Below are 13,086 nucleotides of genomic sequence, written 5' to 3' on the forward strand. Positions count from 1 at the left end.
AATATATAAGCAGCTCATACGACTCAATAAGAAAAAAAATGAACAACCCAATCCAAAAATGGGCAGAAGACCTAAACAAGCAATTCGCCAAGGAAGACATACAAATGATCAAAAGGCACATGAAAAAAATGCTCAATATCACTAATTATCAGAGAAATGCAAATCAAAACTACAATGAAGTATCACCTCACACCAGTCAGAATGGCCGTCATTCAAAAATCCACAAATAACAAATGCTGAAGAGGCCGTGGAGAAAGGGGAACTCTCCTACACTGCTGGTGGGAATGCAGTTTGGTGCAGCCACTATGGAAAACAGTGTGGAGATTCCTCAAAAGACTAGGAATAGAGTTACTGTATGACCCAGGAATCCCGCTCCTGGGCTTGTATCCTGAAGGAACCCTACTTCAGGATGACACCTGCACCCCAATGTTCATAGCAGCACTATTTACAATAGCCAAAACATGGAAACAGCCTAAATGCCCCAGTTATTGTTATTAGGGGAATAATGAAAACTTGCCTTAATGAAGTGAGGCAAGCAAGACTGGGCAGGAGACACTGAGCTATGATGCTGACTCAAAAGTGGCCTTGGCCAATCTCTGAAGAGCTCTGAAATATGTCTGGCCCTTCAAAGATGCCCCCAAATGAAGTGAAAGGGCTTTAGAAACCCTAGATCAAAAAGTCACCAGAAGTGGTTGCTCCTGAGGATGTGGCTTAACGCTAGGCGGGACAGCTCTCTGTGAAAGGCAGTTGCCAGAGAGGGGCTCAGAGTTGGGTGATCAGCCAGCAACACCCCAGCATCTGGCATGAGGGTCACAGCCCCGACGGGCGTACTAACCAGAGCATTTCAGCATCCACCATGGCTTCCTCTTTGTTCCCAGCTTTTCTGTCTTTCTCTCTGTTTACTTAATTGTCACTAACCTTATCTGGCTCAACTGCCCTTTTCTCCTGAATCTTCTCACCCTGTACAAGCCTTGGTGCTGATGGCTTACTGCCATCTTGGTCCCCAAATTGCCATCCGGGTCCCCAGATACTCCCCAACTCTACAGTGCTTGCTCAGAAATCCTTTCTTACTCCAGCTGAGTGTAGCCAATACGAAAGCTGGTGCATCCCTAGAGTCAGGGAGCAAGGAGGCACTCCTACTGTCAGAGATGCCGTTGGCGCCCCACCTGTAACCCCTTATCCTTACCGTTTCCTTTCATGTGGGCTGAATGCCAACCACCATGGCTGTACCTCATTGCCTTATGGCTTTCTCTGTTTTCCAGGAGCTCATTTTGCCCACCTGTATGCAAACCAGGGAGGCCTGGGAGAATCTAAACCGATGACCAGTGAAAACTGGAATATAAAGTACCTGAGATCTCATACTGCTCACCTGGAATCATGCTGGTGTGTGCGTTCTACAACCCAGCTCTCAGATTTCCCCAGTGGGGTCAAACTCCAATTACCCGTAGTGGTGACTTGATTACACCCTCTTTATTGGGAGCCTTCCCTTCCTGGTCTCACTCCTTGATGAAGTTTCCTGGGATCACCTCCCAAATAAAATACTTAAAGTCAAATCCTTACATAAAGATCTAGTTCTTGGATAACGCAATCGAAGACAGCCATATTAGTCCAAATGCCCTCAAGGAACAAATTTAAGGTGGTGTCAGAAGAGAGGAGTAAGGGGAAAGACAAGCAGATGAATTTATAAATGAAGACAAGCCAAAGGAAGAATAAAGTTAAGATAAGAAAAAAACGTGTCAGAAGAGAAAAATTATCAGAGGATTGACAATTGATGTATTTTTCCCACTACATATTTTAGTTTAGAGCCAGCATATGCCTGAAGTAACATTATTATGAGATTTACAGACATTGTTAGTCATCATCTCATCACCAATAAAGATATAAAGACATAAAGACATAAACAAATGAATAAATAAATTTTAATACATAAGCCCATTGCATGTATCCCAGGGACGGGAAACAAAAAGATAGATTTGCATAGTAAACATTTGGTGTTTGTTAATTGTCCAGCCTCAAACACTCCCCTCACCATTAACACCATTCTCTTTCTTTTGAAGGTCCTGTGTATCTTCTTTCAAGGTGGCACCCACCTCTTACTAAGGAAGCCAAAGCAGTGGCTTTCTCTCCCTGCTCCAGCATGATTAACTGAACAGGCTCATCAAGAACTGTCTTCCTGGACCTTGAACTTTAAGTGATCAGACATGTTTCGAGGCTGGAGGTCACAGTCACCAGAGTGTCATCAGCATTTGGATCAAAGTGTTTCGAGGGAATGACTGTGCCTGTGGGATCTTCCCAAGCTGCCAAGCTCCTATTTTTCAATGTAACTTTTGGCCTCCAACCAGTTCCATGAATCCCTAATATCCATTCAGTAAGCACTATTTTGGCTAAGGGAGGTAGACTGATGCTGGCACACCAGGCGTATGCAGCAGCCAAGCGGTCCTCAGGGAAACACGGGAACCTTGGGGTTGGTTGCCTGGCCATGAAGGAGTAGTCCATGGAACTCCTGTACGATTTCTGTGAGACCATTTAGAGCTCCCTGATACTAATCACTGCAAAGCCTTCATCTTCAGACCTTTCCAGCATCTTCCTTTAATGTGCTTATTTTTGTTTTTGTTCTCAAAGAAATCCAATGTATATTTTTTTAAGTTATACACTTATATGAATTTTATCATTTGTCTACATCAAAGTCCATATGACATTGTTTAATAATTCTAAAATGAGTTATTTGTGTAAACCTGACCTAAAGTTCAAATGTAGATCTCACAACTGCCCATTTTCTGACTCTGACTGACGTCACACATTAGAAAAGAAATATATTTCCCATGACTGATTTATTTTAACTTACATTAAGAGCCAATGCAGAAGAATATTGCTAAATTCACTAATAAAGTACTGTGAGAAAAGATTGAGAAAGTAAAACTGAAAAACTAAATCCCTCCATAAAAATTTTCAAAATGATGATTTTCAAATAGATTCTCATTTGAAAAATCAAATTAAAATTGCCTATTTTTAACATTAAAAATATGAGACTCCTTCTATTTAAAATTAGCTAAGAGAAAATGAAATTTAAGCCAAAGAGGGACATCTGTGTAGTTGGTATGTGAGTGTATTTCAACTATATCATGTTAATTGACCCAAGACATCTTCCATTGTTTTGATTATCTGCCTGATTTATCAGGAAATGGAGTGGGAAAGCAAAGATTACTGTGTGGTTATATTTATCTTAATTTTTAAACTGTTTAGTTTCATTTATCTGAAAGAAACACTTCTGTATTTCTGTAAAGACTTAGGGCGATTGATTTAAATCCAGACATGAAGTCTTTCCCGGGGTGGAGAGACAGCAGTAAAGACATGAGTGTATAGGATCTAGCGGGGGTCTAGGTCCACATATTGATCCAACCAAAGAGAAGTTTACTTAGATAGGGCAGATCTGATTAATATTCAAGGAAACAGAATTCATATTCATATCCTTATTTGTTGATAAAATAACCATCCATTCCTTTTGTATCTTGACCTCCCAAAAGAGAGGGAAGGGTGGACTTTAGGATTATACACCACTTAGAATATAATCTCTCTTGACCATACCAATGATCTACCAAATAACAAATTGCCAAAAGGCGAAGTAGCTTTAATTTAGAGATCTGACATATTACTTCCCACTACACACTTTAAAAGAGCTCCTTTGATAAACTAGATGAAGAGTAGAATTTTTAAACTCTACTCCCCCATAGCCTATGCACAAAAAAGAAAGAAAGAAAGAAGAAGGAAGGAAGGAGGAAGGAAGGAAGGAAGGAAGGAAGTGAAGGAAGGAAGAAGAAAAGAAAGAAGAGAAAGAAAGAAGAAAGAAAGAAAGAAAGAAAGAAAGAAAGAAAGAAAGAAAGAAGAAAGAAAGAAAGAAAGAAAGAAAAAAGAAGAAGAGAGAAAGAGAGAAAGAGAAAGAGAGAGATCCTCTCCCCCGCTCCTCTCTCCCTCTCTCTCCCTCCCCCTCCCTCCCTCCCTCCCCTCCCTCCATCCCTCACCTCTCCCTCCCTCCCCCCCCCTCCCTCCCTCCCCTCCCCCCCTCCCTCCACCCTCCCTCCCAGAAAGAAAAAGAAAGAAGAAAAGAAAGAAGAAAATCTTCAACATGCCACGCAAGATTTTGTAAGATCTGGATGCTATAAGCTTCTTACTTATCTGCCTCCACATAAACCACTGACCCTGCAATACTGAACTTCTGGAAGTGTCGTGAATATATCAGGCCTTTTTATGTGCTTCTACTTAAAGCGCTCTCTTTCTCTATTCCCTCATTTAAGGCTTATCTCAGATATTGTCTCCTATGATAAAATTTTCCTTATGCCCCAAACTTTAGCCTCTCTTCTACTGCTGCATGGCCTCTTTTTCACAATCTTATGAGTACCTTGATGGTTTGTTTCCAGAAAGAAAAAAAAAATCATTGAAAGAATCTTCAAGGAGACTGTGAGCATCTTGGTGGCAGGTGTCATGACTTACTCTCTGAATCTCAAATAGCTAGCCCAGGAACTGACATATGCTGGGTCTTGACATATTTTTATCTCACAAATGAGTGAATAAATGTCACATTCTCCTATAGGATTCATGCCTTGAAATATACCATCCAGTTATTGGAAGAGCTGCAGTGACAAAAGATGGAGAATGCATCTTTGACATACAGAATACAGATATCTAAAATTAGAAGTATTTTTTTCTCATTAAATCGTTTCCATCAATAAAAGTGCCTATCTTTTTTTTTCATTTTTCTAAAATATAGTATCTATATATGGAACTTTTTTTTCAAAGTTAAAAAGGATTTACTTGTAATTTCCTATACATATTTAGCTTGTAAATATGTCTGTCAGTGTATTAAGGGACAATGTATTAAGGACAATAACAAAACAAGTTAAAGTTTTCATAGTGTTTCACTTCAAGTCCTGCACAAGTTGAAATCTGATAAAGGATTTACATTCGGTTATCTGAAACTCTGCATCTCCGACTTGCACCTTGAAATGGCAGGTTTATTCACTGCTGGTTTAAAGCCACTGTGCAGATGTGTCATTTAATGACTTTTAATAACATGTAAAAAATTAAAACACACACCACAAATAATGCAAAGAGAGAGATACTGTGCTGTGAAATCAGCAGTAGAGTTTTAGAAGCTTATTATTTTACTTTGTTTTTACTTTCAGGTAAAAAGACTTTAACTGAACACTCAACAGAATACCCTTCGAGCTGTTTTATCTGCATTTACACTTGTTCATTATTCTTTTCTTTTCTGTCACTTTGTTTCCCTTTTATCACTTCCTTCTTTTATTATTAATTTTCCAATTCTGAGGGTATTTCTCCTCTTTTTGTATCTGTCCCATGAATCAACTATTTTATAAGCTCAGAAAATGATGTTAATAATTATAATTAGAGAGTAAAAACCACTAAAATGTAACAAGACACAGAACACCACCCTGGTGGAATCCACGGACACATACAACCTGTCCTGATTTCTTCTCGCCACTCAAGACATGCATTTCTATGCAACTTAGGACAAAGCCAGGTTTGCAAGGCAACAAATAATCTGTCTAATTTCACTTATGGAAAAGGCCATTAAAGGCATATTTTGGGGGGGGGGTCTTAAGAAAACTTTTGTCCCCAGTGGAGTGTCTTCATTGTCATCAACCAAAAACGTAAATATTTCTGAATACATGGACCCATAAGTTAGCCAGCCTTTTGAATCTACATATCTCTTATAGTAAAGGCAGTGATCGGGAATAAAAAGTAAAAGATAAATGACTTCTCTTGCATAAATAATATTAAGTTAACACCAAAAATAAATCAACACCATAATAGTCAAAAGGGCAGGTCTGCAGACAGTATTAATATGAGGTTTGGATCAGAAAGGACTCTAAGAGGTTTGCTGCCACTTAGGGAGAATGTATTAAAGACTACTTAATTTAAATGACTAAAAAGTAAACAAAAATTTCCAAAACATTGTAAAAAAAATGGAATAAGACTCAGGTTGTGAATAAAGAATTGGTGACTATGAAAGTGTTTGCTAGACGTGTGCTGTCCAATATGGTAGCCGTTAGCCATGTGTGGCTATTTAAATTTCTCAGAGGACTTCACTTTTTAGAGCCGTTTTAGGTTCACAGCAAAGTTGAGTGGGAAGTACAGTGATTTCCCATATATACCTTGCCCTCACACACACACAACCTCAACAGCTCTCACCAGAGTTACAGATTTGTCACAGTGGATAAGCCTACATTGATAAATCATAATCGCCAAAGTCCATAGTTTACATTAGGGATTCACTCTTGATGTTTGACAGTCTATGGATTTGGCCAAATGTCTAGTGAAGGACATGCACCCACAATTATCATATCACAAAGAGTGCTTTCAATCCCCTGAAAGTCCTCTGTCCTCTGCTCCTCCTCCTCCAACTCCTGGCAGCTACTAAACTTTTTACTGTCTCAACAGCTTTACCTTTTCCAGAATGTGATATGGTCGGAATCATACGGCATAGATAGCCTTTTCAGGTTGGCTTCTTCACTTAACAATATGAATTTGCCTCCTCCATGTCTTTTCCTGGCTCAATAGCCTATTTGTTTTTGGCACTGAACAATATTTCATTGTCAGGATGGACCACAGTTTACAGTATCCATTCACCTACTGAAGGGCATTTTGGTTGCACCCAAGTTTTGGCAATTATGAATAAAGTTACTATAAATATCTGTGTGTAGGGTTTGGCATGGATGTAAGCTTTTCAACACTTTGGGTAAATATCAAGGGGCACAATTGCTGGATTGTATCATAAGAGTATGTCTGGTTTTGTAAGAAACTGTCAAACTGTCTTCCAAAGTGTACTGCTTTGCATTCCTACCAGCAGGGTGAGAAAACCCGCACTGCTCCCTGTCTTCACCACCACTTGCTGTCGTCAGTGTTCCAGACTGTGGCCATTCTGATAGGCATGCATTGGTGTCTATTGCTGCTCTAATTTGCATTTCCTTGATGACATAAGATGTGGAGTATCAGTCTCATATGCTTACTTGCCATTTATACATCTTTGTTGGTCAAGTGTCTGTTAAGATCTTTAACCCTTTTAAATTCAGGTTGTTTGTTTTCTTATTGTGGAGTTTGAAGAGTTCTTTGTATATTTTGCATGTAGGTGTCCAGTTGTTGCAGCATCCTTTGTTGAAGAAACTACCTTTGCTCCATTATATTGCCTTTGCTCCTTTATCAAAGACCAGTTATTTATATTAGTGTGGGTCTGGTTCTGAGCTCTCTGTTCTGCTCCATTGATCTATTTGTTCTCTCACCAACACCACACACACTGCCTCGATTGTATTAGTTTTATAGTACATTTTGAAATCAAGTAGCATCAGTCCTCCAACTTTGTTCTTCTTCAATATTTTGTTGGCCATTCTGAGTATTTTATCTGTCCATTTAAACTTTAGAATCAGTTTCTTGTTATTCACAACATAACTTTCTGGGATTTTGATTGGGACTGCACTGAATCTGTAGATCAAGTTGGGAAGAATTGACAGCTTGACAACATTCTATCTTCTTACCCATGAATATGGAATATTTCCTTAGTTAGTTCTTCTTTGATTTTGTTCATCAGAGTTTTGTAGTTTTCCTCATATAGATCTTGTAATATAAATGTGTTTTTAATTTCAAGTTCCATATGTTCATTGCTGGTATATAGGAAACCAACTGACTTTTGTGTCCTATAACCTGCAACTTTACTATAATGGCTCATTAGTTCCAGGAGATTTTTTTGTTGATTCTTTTGGATTTTCTACATGGATGAGCATGTCCTCTGTGAGCAAAGACAGTTTTATATCTTCCTTCTCAAACTGAATACCTTTATTTTCTTGTCACGTCTTTTTTCATTAGCAAGGACTTCCAGTACAAAGTTAAAAAGGAGTGGTGAGAGGGGACATCCTTGCCTTGTACCTGATCTTACTGAAAAAGCTTCAAGTTATAACATTAGCTGCAATTTGTTAATAGATTTTTGTTATCAAGTTGAGAAAATTTCCTTTCATTCTTGGTTTACTGAGTTTCTGACATGAATGTGTGCTGGATTTTGTCAAATACTTTTTTTTTTTTTTGCATCTATTGATAGGATTGTATGGTTTTTTTTCTTTTTAAGTCTGTTGATGAAATTAATTGGTTTTCCAATGTAGAATCAGCTTTGAATAACTGGTATAAATCACACTTATTTATGACGTATAATTCTTTTTATACATTGTTGGATACCATTTGCTAATATTTTGTCAAGGATTTTTGCATCTGTGTTCATGAGATGTATTGATCTGTAGTTTTCCTTTCTAAGTGTCTTTGTTTGGTTTGGGTTGGGGTAATGTTGGTCTCACAAAATGACCTAGGAAGTAGTCTCTAGGTTTCTGTCCTCTAAGAGTGTAGAGAATTAGTATAATTTCTTCCTTAAATATTTGGTAGAATTCACCAGTGAATTTGCACCAGGGACTCGTGCTTTCTATTTTAGAAGGTTATTAATTTTTATTTAATTTATTTAATAGATACAGGACTATTCAGATTGTCTATTTATTCTGTGTGAATCTTGGCAAATTGTGTCTTTCAAGGAAATGGACCGTTTCATTTAGGTTATGCAATTTGTGGGTGTAGAATTGACTAGAGTAGTCCTTCATTGTCTTTTTAATTTCCATGGGATCTGTGGTATTTTTCTTTCTTTCACTTCTGATATTAGTAATTTGTGTTCTCTCTAATATTTTCTTAGTTAGCCTTGCTAGAAATTTATTGATTTTATTAATATTTACTAAGAACCAGTCTTAGGTTTTGTTTATTTCTTCTTTTGATTTCCAGTTTTTGATTTCATTGATTTCTGCTCTAATTCTTATTCTTTCTTTTCTTCTGCTTATTTTAGATTTAGTTGACTCTTCCTTTTCTACTTTCCTAAAGTGGAAATTTAGATTATTGATTTTAGATCTTTCTTCTTTCTAAAATATGTGCTCAATGCTATAAATTTCTCTCTAAACACTGCTTTTGCAGCTATGCCACAAATTTTGATAAGTTGTAGTTTCTTTTTAATTTAGTTCAAAATATTTAAAAATTTTTCTTCAGATGTTTTCCCTTGACTCATATGTTACTCAGAAGTGAATTGTTCAAACTCCATGTAGTTTGAGATTTTCCAATTATCTTTCCATTGTTGATTTCTAGTTTAATTCCATTGTGGTCTGAAAGCAGATTTGTGTGATTTGTATTAAGTTTGTTAAGGTGTATTTTATGACCCAGGATGTCATCTATCTGGGTTACTATTCCATGTGAACTTGAGAAGAATGTGTATTCTGCTGTTTCTGGATGAAACAGTCTATAAATGTCAGTTATATGCACTTGAGTTATGGTGTTACTGTGCTCAGCTATGTCTTTACTGATTTTCTAACTGTTGGTTCTATCCATTTATGATTGAGGGGTGTTGAAAGTCTCAAACTATGCTAGTAGAATCATCTATTTCTCTTTGCAATTTGATTTGTTTTTGCCTCACCTAACTATGACGCTCTGTTCTTAGACATTAATGATTGTTACGTCTTCTTGAAGAACTATCTATCCCCTTTATCAGTATGTAATGCTTTTCTTTATTCCAGATAATCCTCTTTACTTTGAGGTCTGCTTTGCCTGAAATTAACATAGCTCTTCCTGATTTCTTTCATTTAGTTTTATCATGGTATGTCTTCCTCCGTCCATTTACTTTTAATCTATATGTATCTTTATATTTAAATTGGGTTTCTTGCAGACCATATATAGCTGGATCTTGTTTTTTGATCCACTCTGACAATCTGTGTCTTTTAATTGTTACATTTAGACCACTGGTGTGCAAAATGATTATTGATACAAGTGGATTAATTGCTACTGTTTTCTATTTATTGCCCTTGATCTTTATTCCCAGTTTTATCTTTCACTCTTTTTTGTGCCTTTTGTCATTTTAATTGAACATTTTTTATGATTCCTATTACTCTCCATTTTTAGCATATTGGTTGTATTTATTTTTACTTTTTCTAGTGGTTGCCATAGAGTTTGCAACATGCAGTTACAGCTAATCCAAGTCCACTTCCAAATAACACCAGACCACTTCATGGGTAGTATGAGTACTTTGTAATCATAAAATAATCCTAATTTCTCCCTCCTGTCCTTGTATCATTTCTTTCATTTATTTCGCTTATATATAAACACACATAAACATACATTTTATTGATTTCATTAACTCACCAGCAATTATTAAGATAAAAATTAGCTCAGTCATTTTTAAAATGAGATTTAGAGATGCACATAATTAAGAATCACAAATTAAATTTTCCATTGGGAAAAGAGTTTTCCTTATCATAAACCAGTCATCATCTACACAAAATTTATAAGATTTTTTTTTTGAAGTACAGTTGATTTACAATGTTGTGTTAGTTTCTGCTGTACAGATAGTCTGGTGATTCAGATATACATATATATATATTCTTTTCATATTCTTTTTGATTATAGGTTATTACAAGCTATTGAATATAGTCCCCTGTGCTATACAGCAGGTCTTTGTTGTTTATCTATTTTATATACAGTAGTGTGTATCTGCTATTCTCAAACTCCCAATAAATCCTTTCTCCTCATTTCTCCTTTGGTAACCATAAGTGTGTTCTATATTTGAAAGTCTGTTTCTGTTGTGGAAATAAGTTAATCTGTGTCATTATTTTTAGATTCCACATGTAAACAATACCATATTTGTCTTTGTCCAACTTCACTTAAAAACTTCATAAGATTAATGCACAGAATTACCTGCTGTGTTACTGCAAAACTAGATGTTGGGAGGGATCCCTCAGAAAAATGGACCCATGTGATTGATTTATCAAAAGATGAAGTGATACATGACATAAGCTTAGGAAATTCTTTGAGCCACATAATTCTATAGTCTGATAATTAGCATCAGCATGGATGAACTATTGACCAGACCAAATATGGGTGCCTTCCTCCGCACCCATGCCTCTTGACCGATCTTTCTAGGAGCCCAGTGTTCTTGGACCTTGGCCACACTCCCTCACTGCACAGAAACTTCAGTGGGGATGGTCCTCCTCTTACAGAGTCTCACCTCCTGCCCCCTCCACTCTTGCCTAGATAATTAAGAAGCAGAAAACATGGATCCAAATCCCAGATCTACCTTAATCCAATTGTATGATTTCAAAGTTGTTTAACATTCTAAAATCCCTTTTCTTGTTTAAAGTTAGAGATAACCTCTGTGTGGTTAATGGGCTTGTTATGAAGTTTAAATAAATTTTCACATTTTCAATAGCTTGTATAATGCCAGCCACCTAATAGCCTTTCAAAAAATAATATCTATGAGTATAATTATTACTGTCCTCATTTCATTAGGCTTCTGTCCTCTGGAAAATGAGAGGCCCTGTAATCTGAAAATTAATACATAGTGACATATTGTTGAGTGTTAATATTGTAAAGGTGATTGGTGTTATGTGTTAACTACCAGGTGAATATTTGCAGCTAAAGCATTCCCTTCTATGACAATGCTCAACCTAGTGCTGCTTTTATTTGTGTCCTTGATTTTAATAGGCATTATTACTCAAAAAAGTAAGTTTCCATCACCAGACAAATTTGGCAAATGCTGAGTTAAACAAAACTGAAAGGGATTCCTTCCTGTGTTAATTCTCCTAATTCTTTAATATGATCGTGTACATTATATTTGAAAGAGAATCTTAAGAAATCAATCGGAACTTCTGAGCAATTTCCAGACCTTGGGCTCCATGATTCATACTAGAGAAACCCTGATACCCAGAGGGGCCTTAAATGCTAGAATGTGATGCAAACAACAGCAGAAGCTCGTCCTTCTGGTACATACTCTTCCACACTTATATGTCGCTCCTGAAATTACTTATTCCATTTGTAGCCTGCAACCAAAAGTATCCACATCAAGATTTCCTAAGCAATGTAGTCAAATTCTTGGTGATAAAATCAACATTTCCCAAAAGGCACTGAACAATCCCACCTTTCTTTGTTTCTCACCGCAAATTGCTTGAAATTGGGACTTGCTTAGAAAGTATTTATACTGTTCCTATCCCTCTTCATTCACAAAACACTTCCCTCGGTGCCTGATCTAAGATGCCAATTCTCATATTATTTCCTCTGCAATACACTTCTAATTATATCTAGAGAATCAAGACCAATGCCTGTGCACAATTTCTCCAAGAATTGCATATAAGAAATTCAAATAACTGAAGTGCTTGTGTGGGAATTTACATGTTTTTACCTATTAAGTACTTTTCCAAAATAAAAGTGGCAGCCAGGAGCAACCTCAGTGCCAGTTATAATGTGCATGAGGCTCTCCAGCTGAGCACAAGAATGTGATTACTTACCATGAACAAAAATGGAAGAAGAGTGGGTGGGTTTACAATTACAGACAATCACCACTCTGCATTTGCTGCTTTGCAACTTGAGAGCTTTGTAGCCAAAGGTAAGCATGTGAAAATAAAGAGCCACCCCAGTGGGGAGGGATAAATTGGGAGCTTGAGATTTGCAGATACTAGCTAGTATATATATAAAGTAGATAAATAAGTTTATACTGTATAGAACAGGGAACTATAGTCAATATCTTATAGCAATTTATGGTGAAAAAGAATATGAAAACAAATATGTGTATGTTCATGTATGACTGAAGCACTGTGCTATACACCAGAAATTGACACAACATTGAAAACTGACTATCTTTCAATAAAATTATATATAAACATAAAACCTTTTTCAAAAAAAAGGTCACCTAGAGAAAAAAAAAAAAAAGAGCAATCCCAGAAAGCTTGGGCTTAGGTGGGAAAAAAAACTCCACATAAATGCTCAGAAATTGGGACTGAAGTAAACAAAATAGAAAAGAAAAAAAAAAGGGAGGGGGGATTATTATAATTAAAGCAGTTCTTTATTATCTCAAATGATGCATTATCATCCCTTATTAGTCAGATCAATTACAAATAATCAGAGCTTAAAGTAAACATTTCTTGATAACTGTTTTAATAATGAATTTCTTTTTTGTCCTCTCTCTCTTTTCATTTTAGCTATGCCCTGGGAGTGTGGATAATTTGTATT

This window comes from Camelus ferus, chromosome 2 (genome assembly GCF_009834535.1).
Source record: "Camelus ferus isolate YT-003-E chromosome 2, BCGSAC_Cfer_1.0, whole genome shotgun sequence".
Taxonomy (NCBI): Eukaryota; Metazoa; Chordata; class Mammalia; order Artiodactyla; family Camelidae; genus Camelus; species Camelus ferus.